General features: G+C 42.1%; 1 protein-coding gene across 7 annotated transcripts in view; it reads left to right on the top strand.

Moving 5' to 3' along the window:
• The first annotated feature begins 249 nt into the window (after nt 1-249).
• The window catches only part of BMPR1B (bone morphogenetic protein receptor type 1B), a 338,903-nt gene continuing 324,481 nt past the window's right edge, over nt 250-14,671 (top strand). For all 7 annotated transcript variants that reach the window (XM_061582991.1, XM_061582986.1, XM_061582990.1 and 4 more), the window contains exon 1: nt 250-562. The gene's annotated coding sequence lies outside the window, so the exon portion shown is untranslated. The remainder of the gene's footprint in view (nt 563-14,671) is intronic.

Below are 14,671 nucleotides of genomic sequence, written 5' to 3'. Positions count from 1 at the left end.
TTGGAAGTTGGAGCCCAGTAACGTCTGGAGAGCCGGACAAGTCCCCCAACCTTGCAACAAGCCAACGTGGGTTCTAAACGCCACAGGGCAGAGTAAAATTCAATAAAACAACAGAAATCGTTGTCCGTGACGCAACGTACGCAAGCGATACGTCCTCTCCTACACGCAGCACGGGTCATAACGTGTGAATCGGTCCTAGCGAAGGCGCGCTCTTGCATTCATGTGGGCGGAGAGGAAAGAGAGAGAGAGAGAGGCGAAGGAGCTGCCCCAGAGAATCCCTTCTCTTTAAAGCCTCTCTACAATCACTAGTGGGAGCTGGAGAGGGCAAGCAAAAGCAAATCGAGCAGATCCGGCTGCGGGAGCGGAGACCAGTGGCTTGGAGAGCCTTCAGGGGAAGCGAGAAGCGGTGCGAAGAGAGGCCGCCGTAGCTCACAGGGGAGAAGCTTCAGCCGGCGCAAGGGGCGGGGCGGGGGTCGGACGACGCTCTCCCGGCTCGGGAAGGGAAGCCCGGCGAGACTGCAGACTGCTAGGATCCTGACTCCGGTGCTGCAGGACTTGGCGAGTGAGTTTGGAAGCCTGCGAGGGGGCGGGGAAAGAGGGAGAGCGAGCGAGCGCCGGGGTGATGAGATTGCTGGTGCGGGACAAACCTCGCGGAGTGTTTCTTCTTCTCTCGCTTGTTGGACCGCGTGTATCTTGGGTTTCTCCGCGCCCCCCGCTCCCACTTTCCCGCCCCCTACTCTCCTTTGAGGCGCCTTTCCACGCGAGACGGGGCGCTACTGACGGTGGTGGGCTTGAATAGGGTGGCGTGTGCGTCGAGGGGTCTCTGAGCGAGAGGCGCGGATTCCTGGCAAAGTCTTCCCGTTTGGGGAGGTTCAGAGTTGGTGCCTACATGTATCTTCGGCGGAACGTTCCGCCCCCCCTTCCTTCCGAACGACCGTTCCTTGGGCGCTGGGGGAGCGTCCGGCGGGGCTTCTGAACGCAGGGACGACCTCGAGCACCTCCTTTGCACCTCCTTCCTCGCGGTTGCCGTGTCAAGCAGTACAATCAGAAGCAAAGATGAGAAATCACAAGGCTAGGACTGGGGAGGGCAGCTATGAGAGAACTAGAAAAGGTCCTCAAATGCAAAGATGTATCACTGAAAATCAGGATCGTTCAGACCATAGTATTCCCGATCTCTATGTATGCATGTTGAACGTTGGGCAGTGAAAAAAGCAGATTTGAGAAAAATCAACTCATTTGAAATGTGGTGTTGGAGGAGAGCTTTGCGCGCACCATGGACTGCGAATAAGACAAATAATTGGGTGTTAGAACAAATTAAACCAGTACTGTCACTAGAAGCTAAAACGATGGAACTGAGGTTATCATACTTTAGATTTAGACTCTTCATGAGAAGACATGATTCACTAGTAAAGACAATAATGCTGGGAAAAACAGCAGGGAGCAGAAAAAGAGGAAGGCCAAACAAGAGATGGATTGATTCCATCAAGGAAGCCAAAGACCTGAACTTACAAGATCTGAACAGGGCAGTTCACTACAGATGCTCTTGGAGGTCTCTGATTCATAGGGTCGCCATAAGTCGTAATCGACTTGAAGGCACACAACAACAAGCTGTCACAAAGTAGTTGCAAGCTTTTGGGTGCACCAGAACCCTTCATCAGGCAAAGTGCATTAACGCAATGCAGGAAGCGGGCTTGAGGAGAAATGAACAACAAAAGAATTAAGATAGGCCCAATGTTGTAGCCATAGGGTCAACCTTTAGTACAGTGTTGACCTGTTTAGGTAAAAAAAGAATGTATGTGGTTGCTTCCAGATAACCTGTTAAGTAAGCACTCATCCTGATTTGTTTGCACAAAACTTGTGGGGAAATTAGACAGCGGTGGCTATTTGTTGAGCATTCACTCTGGGTTTTGCTCAGAGTAGGCCCGCTGAAATTAATGGACTTAAGTTAGTCATGTCTGTTAATGTCAATGAATCTCCTCTGAATAGGGCTAATATTGGCTATAGCCCTCTGATTTGTTTGTGTGGAGAGGTTATTGTTTGTTTGTTTGTTACATTTATACCCCGCCTTTCTTTCACTATGGAACCCAAGGCGGCATACATGTGGTTCCCAGGTGGTCTCGCATCCAGGAACTGACCAGACCCATACCTGCTTAGCTTCAGCAAGGTGGTGGCCTCATGTACCTTCAGACCATAGCCTGGGACCAGGTTATATGATGTTGCCTCTAGCAAGTGTTAACCCACACTTTTGTAGTGCATTTTCCTGTCGCTTTCCTTACTGTAAAAGGTGTGATTTGGGGGGGGGAGAGAGCAGGTTTGTGGCGCAAGAGTGCCAAATCACGTTTAATGCTCAAATTTGCTGTCGTGCAATTGAATCCCTTCTGCAAAATAGTGATAGGCTGGGGACTTGAAAGTGAGAATGTGGTAAGAAATGGCTTAATCTTCATTTTCACACGTGGATAGATGTGAAATATCATTACTTGGATGTTACAAAAAAAAGTTAGCATCCCTGTATGCAAGCTCTTTTATAGCTGGCACCATAAATTTGGAAGAGACAACGGATTGGTAACAGAGTTTGAGTACTAAAAGGGACATCTGCCCCCCCAACAAAAAACACAAATCCAACCATTACGCCAAATTAGGGGATCATTAAATTAAAAATATCAGCAAAAGACAGCTTTTCCTAGCTTTCTCCAGGATAGTAACACAAAATCATGAATTGAAACAAGAGGCGCCTGAAGATCCCAAAAAGATCCCTGGTAGATCAGACAAAGGTTGTCCGCAATGGTCAACTAGATGCCTATAGGAAGGCCCAAAGTAGGGCATGAGGGCAACAGACTTCTGCTGCTGTCGAATTAGCAGTCTTTAGGGAGAGGGAAATGCTGGTGTAGTCACTCATTTTGAGCCACGGTTGCTGTTCCTTTGGCTTGGAGTGCAGTAGCCAAGACAGTGATTGGAAACAGTCTCCATGGGGATTGCAGGCATTGTGTGTGTGTGTTTGAGACGAATACATGCAAACCCGTCTGGAAGTTCTGCAGCAAATTCATCTGTCTATCTGATTAACTGCACACGGCCATACGTTTCTCTGTAAGATTAAAGAAAGAAACTAGAGCAAGACAACACAGAGGCATTGGGACAGCCAATCCCCCTCCTCTTCATTGTGGTGGTAGAAACCTTACAGTGGCAAAATGTTGGAGGCGGGAGGAGGAATCTTTTTGATACATGCAAGATAGCCTGTTGCTGTAGATTCCACATTTGTTTCTGATTTGACATCAGTTAACAGCGAGTCAAATCCAAAAGTTACACAAGCCATGTGAACCGATGCTGCACGCTTGGCCTGTAGTTGATCAGTTTGCTTGCAGAACAAATGAGCCCCATGTGTGGTCTTATGAAGTGAAGGTATTTTAAAGTGAAAGGCAAAAGATGGTTCTGTTCATTCAGAGTCAACTTTGTGTTGAGTGTCGTTTATCCAAGAACTGTACTAGCAACAACTGCAAGCTCCTTGTTCTAACAGGTGTTCCCTGTCCGCTATAATTTTCCATTCCTGCTGGTAAGATGAATCACCAGTTACTGGGAACTCCTGTCTGGTTAACGAAGTCTCAGACAGGACATTAATTCATATTCTGGTTAATTCTGGTAACTTCTAGGTTGGATTACTGTAATGCGCTCTACGTAGGGCTGCCCTTGAAGACAGTTCGGAAGCTTCAGCTAGTGCAAAACGCAGCAGCCAGACTGCTGATGAGGACCAGCCGGTCAGCGCATATAACACCTGTTCTGGCCCGTTTGCACTGGCTACCTATTTGCTTCCGAGCCAGATTCAAGGTGCTGGTTTTGACCTATAAAGCCTTACACAGCGTGGGACCGCAGTATCTTATGGAACGCCTCTCCCGCTATGAACCGACCCGGTCACTTCGCTCAGCGTCTAAGGCCCTCCTCCGGGTACCAACCCATCGGGAAGCCCGGAGGACAGTTACTCGATCTAGGGCCTTTTCTGTAGTGGCCCCCGAATTGTGGAATAGCCTCCCCGAAGAAATACGCCTGGCGCCGACGCTTCTATCTTTTCGGTGCCAGGTTAAGACCTGACTATGCTCCCAGGCATTTTAAAGCGTTTAATGTTACAATTTTAAATCTCTTTGTTTCAGTTTATTTATTGTGATATTTTGTATTTCTGTACTTTTAATCTTTTGTATACCGCCCAGAGAGCTATTCACTATGGGCGGTTTAAAAATGAAATAAAATAAAATAAATAAATAAATAAATATGCTATTCATTGCACCTGCATTGCTTTGCATTTTTCCACTCTGAAGAACAAGGTATAATATTTTGCATAAATACTTTCTAATCTGACTTGATTAGACTGCATCTGTCTTTTTGAACTACTGTATCAGAGGAATAATAGTGCATTTTGGTAATAGCAAGAGCTATTATTGGGACAAGGTCAGCTCTTGATGGAAGAACATGATGGTAAAGAAATAATTGATTCCATATTCATAATTTCGTAGGGATGAATCTGTGAGAAAGATTACAGTCTGAGCACTACAAACCTGCTTAAGAGAGGGGCTGTAGTTCATTCATTACTGTAAACAGCCGAGAGAGCTTTGGCTATGGGGCGGTATATAAGTACAATAAATAAATAAATAAATACATAAATTCATAAGGCATATGCTTTGCACACAGAATGTTCCAAGTTCAGTCCCTGGGATTACTAGCTACCAGGGCAAGGAGCTATCAGTGAGTCAGAGCTAGACACTACCAGGATGGATGGGCTAATAGTCAGTATCATTGAGCTTCATGTGTTTAACAGTGCAAAGTTAGACTTTGCAAAGTAGAAAGTAGGGGTGTGCACTGTGATGTCTTTATATGTTAAAAACTGTAAATATGGTAAGTGCGGGTTTATATAGGGATATATGGTAAGTGAATTGAGTAAGAGGGGGAGTACATGGGCTAGAATGCGGGAGAATGTTGGATGATTATTGGCTGAGTGTTTTGAATTGCTGAAGGTATAAATGAGAGGATGACAGTTGAGCAGGGGGGAGTTGAGAGGAGAGTGATTGGAAAGGAGTTGAAGTGGGAGGCAGTTGGGATTGAGTTGACAGAGTTCTGAGGGAAGTTTGGATTCTATTAGGCTGGTATTTGGACAGAATATATATAACTGGAAACATAAGAGTGACACTGTATGAAACCATACGCTTGTTAAACATTCCTAAAGTAATCTTGTTATTTCCTAGTGTTATCAAATAAATACTTTTATTGGTTTACCAAAAGCCTGATCCTTGGCTGGGGATATACAGACCAGAAGGGAGGGCAGAGTAATTACCAAGGCTGAAGGGAAACTGTATCTAATGGTGGCAGCGGTGAAGGAAGACATTGTAACATCATCAAGTATCCAGAGCAACCCAGGATTGTATGCTATATAGACAAAGATACAAGGGGGTTGTGAACAGCAAGTGCACCCAGACACAAAGTAACAAGCCATAGGGAGACTAAGGAAAAGTCTCTAGCAGTATTGTTTACAGGGAGTGGCTAGTGGTGCTGCTTAGCAGTGGGATCTTGTGATCTGTGCTAGAGCAGAGTGAGAAAAAAATAAAAACGACGATCCTGACTGGTGGTGTCCTGAGGTGGTGCCTAGTGAAAGGGGGTAGCCACAAGCAGGTGGAAACCTGACAGGTGGAGCCAAAGGTGGGAACGTCACATGCACCAACTACAAGATTCAGTTTGGACTCTGATTTTGGACCTTTAGTTGGCTTCAGTTGGCTTGGGGTTCAATTATTTGAACAAAATGAAGCTTCATTCCTGCCTGCTCACTATTGGGAAATACAACAACTGTAATCCCCCCTCCCGTTTTGACAGAAGTGGATGAACTGTGCCGACACAGAAGCCCCTCCAGAGTTGATGAAGCCTGCCAAGGGTTGGGCAGATGGGTTCTCTGTGTGTGCGTGCGTATGTGCATGTGCGCTGAGCATCTTTAAATTTTGATATAAGTTGAGGAGAAAATTAAAAGGGATTTGCTTCCTTCCCTGTGTGCACTGATTCAGTTGCGTTAAGTAGGAGACCCGAGGTGATACTGCATACAAAGCTGCGAGCAAAGTGTTTTGATTTGAGGAGTAGGCTGGTACAGGCATTAGACACTTCCTCCGTCGTTACCTCGCCTTTGCTTCATGAGTGGGGAGAAGCTTGAGATGGAGAGGAGGACTTGCAACCTCTTCTCTGACTCTGCCTTCCTTGAGCAAGAGGCACTGGTGCAGGTGCATGTTGAGGCTGTTGGTGGTGCAGTGCCTTGGAGCCTTCCCCCTGCTTAGCTGCTTCCTGCAGTGTGGGCAGATGGCATAGCTTGCATCTGCTGCCAACCCAAAGCGATCTTAGACTATGATCTGCTGTCTCCTCCCAGTACTAGAGCTGCCAGTCTCAGGACATGGGGGTTGGGGTGAGCCTCCAACTTCTGCTTATCATTACTGCTCCTGTCTGCAACAATAAAGGTGCATTTGAGTGTGGAGGGGGAGGGGAGAACTCAAATGGTCAGTGCTGTTGCCGCTTCTGCCATTGCTCCCAACTCTGTTCTTGGGGGGGGGGGGACCACAAGGTTTGCTGCCAGCACCATTTACATGCCTCAAGATCAGACACAGTAACAGATTGTAAGAATAGGGGTGTGAATGTGTGATGATAATGATGATAAATGACAAAGTGTGCATTGTGTGATGCTTTGCAGCTTGCAATAGTGACTGTTCATGCACACAATATTGTAGTCCAGTAATAGGCAGTAGCATGAGTGTATGTGTGTGTGTGTAAAACAAAACAACAACAACAACAATAACAAATATTAGATAAAGGACTTAATAAGGCAGGCTGTTGCCTGGTTTATAAAAATAAATACCATTTGGGATAGACAAAAGTGCTTGTGTGGAAAAGCCAGATGCGAAGAATGTAGTAATATAAGGCAGACTATGGATGAATAATATCACCGTTCAGGGTGTGAGGTCTTCTCATCAGGCTAGAAGGTTAATAGCAACAACAGGATAGCAACAGCAAGGGAAGTGCTGGGGAGTGTAATGATGGTAAGTCCACTTCCCCAGCTCCCAGATGGTTCTGTTGCTGCTACTGCTGGTGTTATTGCATTCCTAAACATCTAGATTATGTCTCGATATCAGAAATGAGGGGTTTGCAGCAACCACAAGATTTGTGATGTCTTTATAGTATTTAGAAGCGGAGTGGTCTATTTTGAATCTGTTCTGTGTCATTCCGGTTCAGTTCATCTTTGGGTCCAAATCCGAAGCTCCCCGTTGACTAAAAATGGCTATAACTCCCTCCCCCTTTTCACATAAGTGGATGAAATTTGTAGACAAAGCAATTCCTCCAGTGTGAATTAAGTCTGCCAAATTTTAAGGATTTCTATGCAGGGATTTAAAAAAATCCAAAAAAAGAAGACAAAGTCTCTAACCTGTTTATTTTTTGCCAAACTGGATGGAAATTGCAGGGATGGGAACACCTTCTGAAGGGATGATGCCTGCCAAAGATAGGTGCAGTAGTTCTCCCACAAAGGCAGACTACCATTTTGGAGTGGGAAAATAGAAATCGCCTTGCCTCCCCTAGTTTTTTTTTTTTGCAGGGGGAAGAATTAGCTTAAAAACTGGAAATACGATAAAGTTGCCTCTGGGTAGGAAACTGGCCAAATTTCAGACAAATAGGTCCAGGAGCTATTGTGCTAGGTGATTTTACTTTTATTGTTAAAAACTGGAAAATTCATACTTTTTTTCTAACCACTTCCCCCTCTTCCTTGAGTTCTCTTCCATGAAGAAAAAGGACCCACATAAAGAACAACTGTATTTACTTCAGCATCACTCCACCAAATCACTATGACTGATGTGACCTTGGAAAACAATTCTCTGTGATTAAAAACTCAACCTGTATGTAAAAAAAAGGCCTCCCCACCCCTCTCTTCTCATCTTCACCCTTCCTCTCTCAAGCTCTCACCATTTATTAAGTCAGCTTGTTTCATATTTCAGAAAAGAAAAGAAAAGAAAACAGCTTGTGTAGTTAAACCATGGCCACAGAATAACTTGGAAGCTTAGGGGTGTCCCTGATCCTCCTTGAGATGCCTTGTTAATGGTGTGATCTGACTTGGGAATGTGACATCATGACCCAAACCGGCCCAGTTGCCTTGTTAATTTGGGGTACACACAGAGCTACTGATTTGTCCTCTGTGAGAACAGGATGTTGGATTATCATAGAATCATAGAATAGTAGAGTTGGAAGGGGCCTACAAGGCCATCGAGTCCAACCCCCTGCTCAGTGCAGGAATCCAAATCAAAGCATTCCCGACAGATGACTGTCCAGCTGCCTCCTGAATGCCTCCAGTGTCAGAGAGCCCACTACCTCTCTAGGTAATTGGTTCCATTGTCGTATGGCTCTAATAGTTAGGAAGTTTTTCCTGATGTCCGGTCGAAATCTGGCTTCCTGCAACATGAGCCCATTATTCCGTGTTCTGCACTCTGGGACGATCGAGAAGAGATCCCTGCCCTCCTCTAAGTGACAACCTTTCATGTACTTGAAGAGGGCTATCATATCTCCCCTCAGTCTTCTCTTCTCCAGGCTAAACATGCCCAGTTCTTTCAGTCTCTCCTCATAGGGCTTTGTTTCCAGTCCCCTGATCATCTTTGTTGCCCTCCTCTGAACCCATTCCAGTTTGTCTGCATCCTTCTTGAAGTGCGGAGACCAGAACTGGACGCAGTATTCAAGATGAGGCCTAACCAGTGCTGAATAGAGGGGAACTAGTACTTCATGCGATTTGGAAACTATACTTCTGTTAATGCAGGCTAATGTAGCATTTGCCTTTTTTGCAGCCACATCGCACTGTTGGCTCATATTCAGCTTGTGATCAACGACAATGCCAAGATCCTTCTCACATGTTGTACTGCATATACTGCATGGATTAGATAACCCTTTGGCCTGATCCAGCAGACTGCTCTTATGTCCTTAACCATTGCACACCCCTATCGGAAATTTGGTGAAACAAATGGGATCTGCAATAAAATTTGCAGATTAGAGTGCTGCTGCTCAGGATTCTAGCCATGCCACCCACTGGGCTTTCTCTCATCTGCCTCCCTGGTCCAATCAGTCAGCATTTGTACTTCTGCAAACCGCGGGGTTCTCCAAAGCCTGGTGATATCTACTTCTTGTGCAAAGTTCTACACCTGAAAAAGAAACCAAATGCAATTATCAGATTGGGGATACGTGGCTCAGCAATATTACAGGTGAGGAGAATCCTGGAATTGTTGTTGATCACAAGCTGAATATGAACCAACAGTGCGATACAGCTGCAAAAAAGGCAAATGCTATTTTAGGCTGCATTAATAGAAGCATAGTTTCCAAATTGTGTGAGGTACTTGTTCTTGTTATGTGCCTCCAAGTCGACGACCACTTATGGCGACCCTATGAATCAGCGACCTCCAAGAGCATGTGTCATGAACCACCCTGTTCAGATCTTGTAAGTTCAGGTCTGTGGCTTTCTTTATGGAATCAATCCATCTCTTGTTTGGCCTTTTTCTTTTTCTACTCCCTTCTGTTTTCCCCAGCATTATTATCTTTTCTAGTGAATCATGTCTATATTCTGTACTGGTTAGACTTCATATTGAAAACTGCATCAAATTCTGGACACCATACTTTCAGAAGGATGCAGACAAACTGGAACAGATTCAGAGGCGGGCAACGAGGATGATCAGGGGACTGGAAACAAAGCCCTATGAGACTGAAAGGATTAGGCGTGTTTAGCCTTGAGAAGAGAAGACTGAAGAGAGATATGATAGCACTCTTCAATTACTTTAAAGGTTGTCACATAGAGAAGGGCCAAGATCTCTTCTTGATCATCCCAAAATGCAGGACGTGGAATAATGGGCTCAAGTTTCAGGAAGCCAGATTTCGACTAAACATCAGGAAAAACTTCCTAACTGTTAGAGCAGTATGATGATGGAACCAATTACTTAGGGAGATGGTGGGCTCTCCAACCCTGGAGGCATTCAAGAGGCAGCTGGACAACCACCTGTTGGATGTGTTTTAACATGGATTACTGCAGTGAGCAGGGGATTGGACCCCTTCCAACTCTACTGTTCTATGATTCTTTTTGGTGGGAAGGTGGGAGTCTGCCATTTTGGTGACATAAGCAACAGTGTTCACAGCCTGAACTTTGAAAATAAAGGAATGATAAATTTGAAGAAGCAATGCAGTGTTTTCAGCTGGTAACCATTTTTTTCCTAAGGGGTTTAACAAGAAGCCAAATGCTCCTTCAGTTCCTTTCACTAACTAGACACAGAAACACCACTTATGAGTGGAGCTCTAATCCCACAATTAAATGGATGAAAGTTCTATTTTGCCAACTAGCAATGTGCTCATCCTTCCATACTATCACAAATATGTATTTTACCCAAGAATCAGAATTGTGTGTGTGCTTTCATTAGGGGGATAAAGTAAATAGCTGATAGAAAGAAATAATTCTGATTTAAATGAAATGCGCTGAAGAGCTAATGGGAAAACCCATTCACTTCTTATACAGTGCAGCATATTTATAGTCTGGTAGAACTTCATTACATTAAGTTCACGCTCATAAAGCTAACATTTCTAATATTTTTAAATTGTGTTTTAAATTGTTTGTAAAAGGTGTGTTTTAAATTTGTATATTTGTTTTTAATGTTTTTAGTTACTGTAAACCGCCCAGAGAACTTCGGCTATGGGGCAGCAAACAAACAAACAAACAAACAAACAAATAAATCCTTTTTCCTGTATAAAGTGCCTTGGTTATGGTCAACACGCCCAATAGATGGTAAAGCCATGTAGATGGAGGGGAGGTTGGCTCTCCAAACCATTTCCTCTCTTCCCCATACTTCTTTTTTATTGTTCCTAGTCTATGCTGGATCTTGTCTGATCTCGGAAGCTAAGTAGGGTCAGGCCTGGTTAGTACTTGGATGGGAGACTGCTTGGGAATACCGGATGCCGTAGGCTTAGAGGAAGGCAGTGGTAAACCACCTCTGAATACCTCTTACCATGAAAACCCTATGGATATATCCAAAAAGATTCATAGGGACGCCATAAGTTGTAATTGACTTGAAGGCATACAACAACAGTCCACAATAAGGAAAAAGATTTTTATTTTTGGAATCTTCAGATTATATGGGAACAGTGATAGGGAATTTACGGCCCTCTCGATATTGTTGGACTTCATATCACATCAGCCCAGCCAGCATAGCTACTGGTCAGGGATGATGACAGCTGTAGTCTAACATCTGGAAGGTCACAAGTTCCCCTTCCCTGTACTACAAATAGGGATAGAAAGATCTGTCTGTTTTGGTTCTTGCCATTTCTCATTTTTCCAATGATAAATTCAGTTCTTTACATTTCTACAGCAATCTGCGAAATGTTTTTCTTTAAATTTCCTCATGAAAATCCTCCACCATTTTATTTATTTATTTATTTATTATTTGATTTATATCCCACCCTTCCTCCAGCAGGAGCCCAGGGCGGCAAACAAAAGCACTAAAAACAGTTTAAAACATAATAAAAGCAGACTTTAAAATACATTAAAACAAAACATCTTTAAAAACTTTTTAAAAAAAGGCTTTGAAGACATCTTTTTAAAACAAATTAGTGTGAATTTCTCTAAATAAACACATTTTTGTAGGCAGTGTTGACAAAGGTACACATTTTTGCATACCTTTGTCATCATTTCATGCCTTTTTGCGTGTTTCACTCATGTATTCATTTTTATACATATTTTCCCTTAATATGTGCATTTTTGTAAATGTTGTTTAGTTGGCAAACTGCATCCCAAAATTCTAATAAATGCAAATTTCGAAGGATGGCTGTGTTTTGGTTCTGATAGTGTTTCAGAAATTGCAAACTTGATACATTCTGCTTGAAATGCGAACTGAATCAAAATTCTCACCTAATTATAAATAAGTGTATCTATTTTGGAACCTCCCAAGTATTGATGCAGTCCTGAGCCACTGCATTGTGGCGTTTAAATTATGTGCATGTTCAGCTGAGTTTGAGAATACGCATGTCAGGAGAATGCATCAGGCGTGTTCACATTCTAAAGCACAAAAATGTAGAAAACCTCCTGCATTCTCATTTGATGGATATGTGGCAGGTTCAGTAAAAGATGGGGGGGGGGTTGGCAGACCACTTTGTTTAAACACTATCTGGACCTGAATTTTACTCTTTTTTTTCAAATTTCCATGGCATTGCTCTGCACAAAGATATCAGTCTAGGATTTTGATCTGATGCATGCTTGCTTGAGTGTAGCAGCATAATCCAAACCTATTACTCAGAAATAAATCCATTGGGGCTTACTCTGTGGTAAGATGTGTTTTCAATTGCAGTCTGTCCTATTGAACTTTTTTGTATTTAGTTTTAAATAAACATGCACAGGATCAGAATGTAAATCATATAATTATTTTCAGTTTTACACAGACCCAACTAAAAGGGAGAAGGAGAAGTTACCAAACATCTGTAACATTTCTGTTTTCTAGCTGATATATGCCTCGAATTCCATTCCGTACAGGGTCAACTAGTTCAGAATTATTCCGTAGGCTGCAAGTGGTCAGCTGCTTCATGGCTGGTGATGAATTTATAATGTCTGCTCTTATTTCAGATCCCTTCCTAAAGGGGATTAACTGACACAGTGTAGGTCAGGTGGACACCTGTTCCATTTCTCCCACCTTCATCTTGTCATCGCTGACAATCTTTTGTTAAGAAACAACATTGTTTTTGTACTTATTATCTTTCAAAACAAGCAAACAGGAAATGCAGGCTATGTCCATATATATGTAGAGATGTGACGGCCCAGAAAAACCCAGTTTCTGCTCGAACTTTTTTGACTTCCCCCCCAAAAATTCAACCCCCCGATTTTTTTTAAAAAATCATTTTTTCCAGGTGTTCACATCTCTCTCTCTCTCTCTCTCTCTCTCTCTCTCTCTCTCTCTCTGTGTGTGTGTGTGTGTGTGTGTGTGTGTGTTATTAGAGTAATAAAGGTTGCACATTCCAGGCATAATTTTGATTTATGCATGAAGTGTATGTAGGGATGGAAAGATCTGTCAATTTCAGTTCTGTCAATTTCTCATTTTTCCAATCTTCAGTTGTCCCCATTTCTGTAGCAGTTTGCATTAAAAAAAAAACTCATGAAAATTCTCCAACATTTTATGTATGGTTTCAAAATAAGTAAATCTGATTTTGAAATATGTCTGTGTACAAATGATGAATGTATAATTGCAAAAATGTATAAACTTTTGTTAAAAATGGAAATGGAAGAAGAACAAGTAAAAGAGTGTATGGTAAAATGGGCAAAAAAATTTGGCTATAACATACAAATGGAACAATGGGAAAATATGTGGAAAAAAGGATTGAAATTTACATTATGCTATAATCTTAAAGAAAAATTCTATAAAATGATGTATCATTGGTACATGACTCCAGAAAAGTTGTCGAAAATGTATAACAATGTTCCTAATGTTTGTTGGAAATGCAAACACCAAGTAGGATCATTTTATCATATGTGGTGGTTGTGTAAACAGGCGAAATCATTTTGGGCACAGATAGGTAGGATGATGCAAAAATTTTTAAAGATAAATATTCAATTAAAGCCGGAATTTTTTTTATTGGGTTTTATGGATAAACAATTAGAAAAGAAATCTGGAAGAATAATATTATATATGATTACGGCAGCAAGATTATTATATGCACAAAAGTGGAAAATGGAATTAACACCAATAATGGAAGAATGGGTATTGAAACTAATGGAATTAGTTGAGATGGATAAATTGACATGTTTACTTAGAGAAAAATCGATAGGTACATTTCTTAAGGAATGGAAGCCTCTTTTGGACTTTTTGCGAAAAGACTACAATGAAATGATGATAATGGGATTTGACGATTAATTAAGATGCCTATGGAGGAAAGTGATTTTGTAATGTACTAAGAGACAGGTTTGATATATATTATATACGTATAGCTGATCTGCGACAAATCGGAAGTCCAGTTTTTTATTGTATTATTACGTTTTTGTTTTTTGACTTTGTTTTGTTTTGTTTTTTGAAATTTTGAATAAAAATTATTTAAAAAAAAAAGAAAATTCTCCAACATTTTAGTGTGAATTTTTCCTAATAAACACATTTTTGTAAGCAATTTTAACAAAGGTACACATTTTTGTGAGCAATTTATCATTATCTAATGCATTTTTGCATGTTATTTTCATTCATATATTCATTTTATGCACATTTCCCCCTCATATATGCATTTTTGTAAATATTGTTTAGTAGGTGAACTGCACCACAAAATTCTAATAAATGCTAATTTCTAAGGATGGTTGTGTTTTGGTTCTCATACTGATTTGGAAAGTGGGAATTTGATAAATTCTGCTTAAAATGTGAACTCTATTGAAATTCTTACCCATCCCTAAGTGTATGTGGGGAATCAATGAGCTATGTTTCCTCCCCATGGTGGCAGTGCCATTAACTGGGTTCTTCTCAAGTCTGGCATTGCCAGTGTTGCATCAAGAGTGAAGGGAACCTTCCTCTCCTTTCCTCCTAGGGTGTATACTTTGTGCTGCTCATGCTAACCCTTCCATTATGCCGCCCAATCTTGAAGATAGCAACATGCCCTCCACTGGAAGGACAGCTTTGTCAAATAACAA

The sequence above is a fragment of the Rhineura floridana genome, chromosome 9, assembly GCF_030035675.1.
Source record: "Rhineura floridana isolate rRhiFlo1 chromosome 9, rRhiFlo1.hap2, whole genome shotgun sequence".
NCBI classification, from domain to species: Eukaryota; Metazoa; Chordata; class Lepidosauria; order Squamata; family Rhineuridae; genus Rhineura; species Rhineura floridana.
This window is presented reverse-complemented; position numbering and strand designations above follow the sequence as displayed.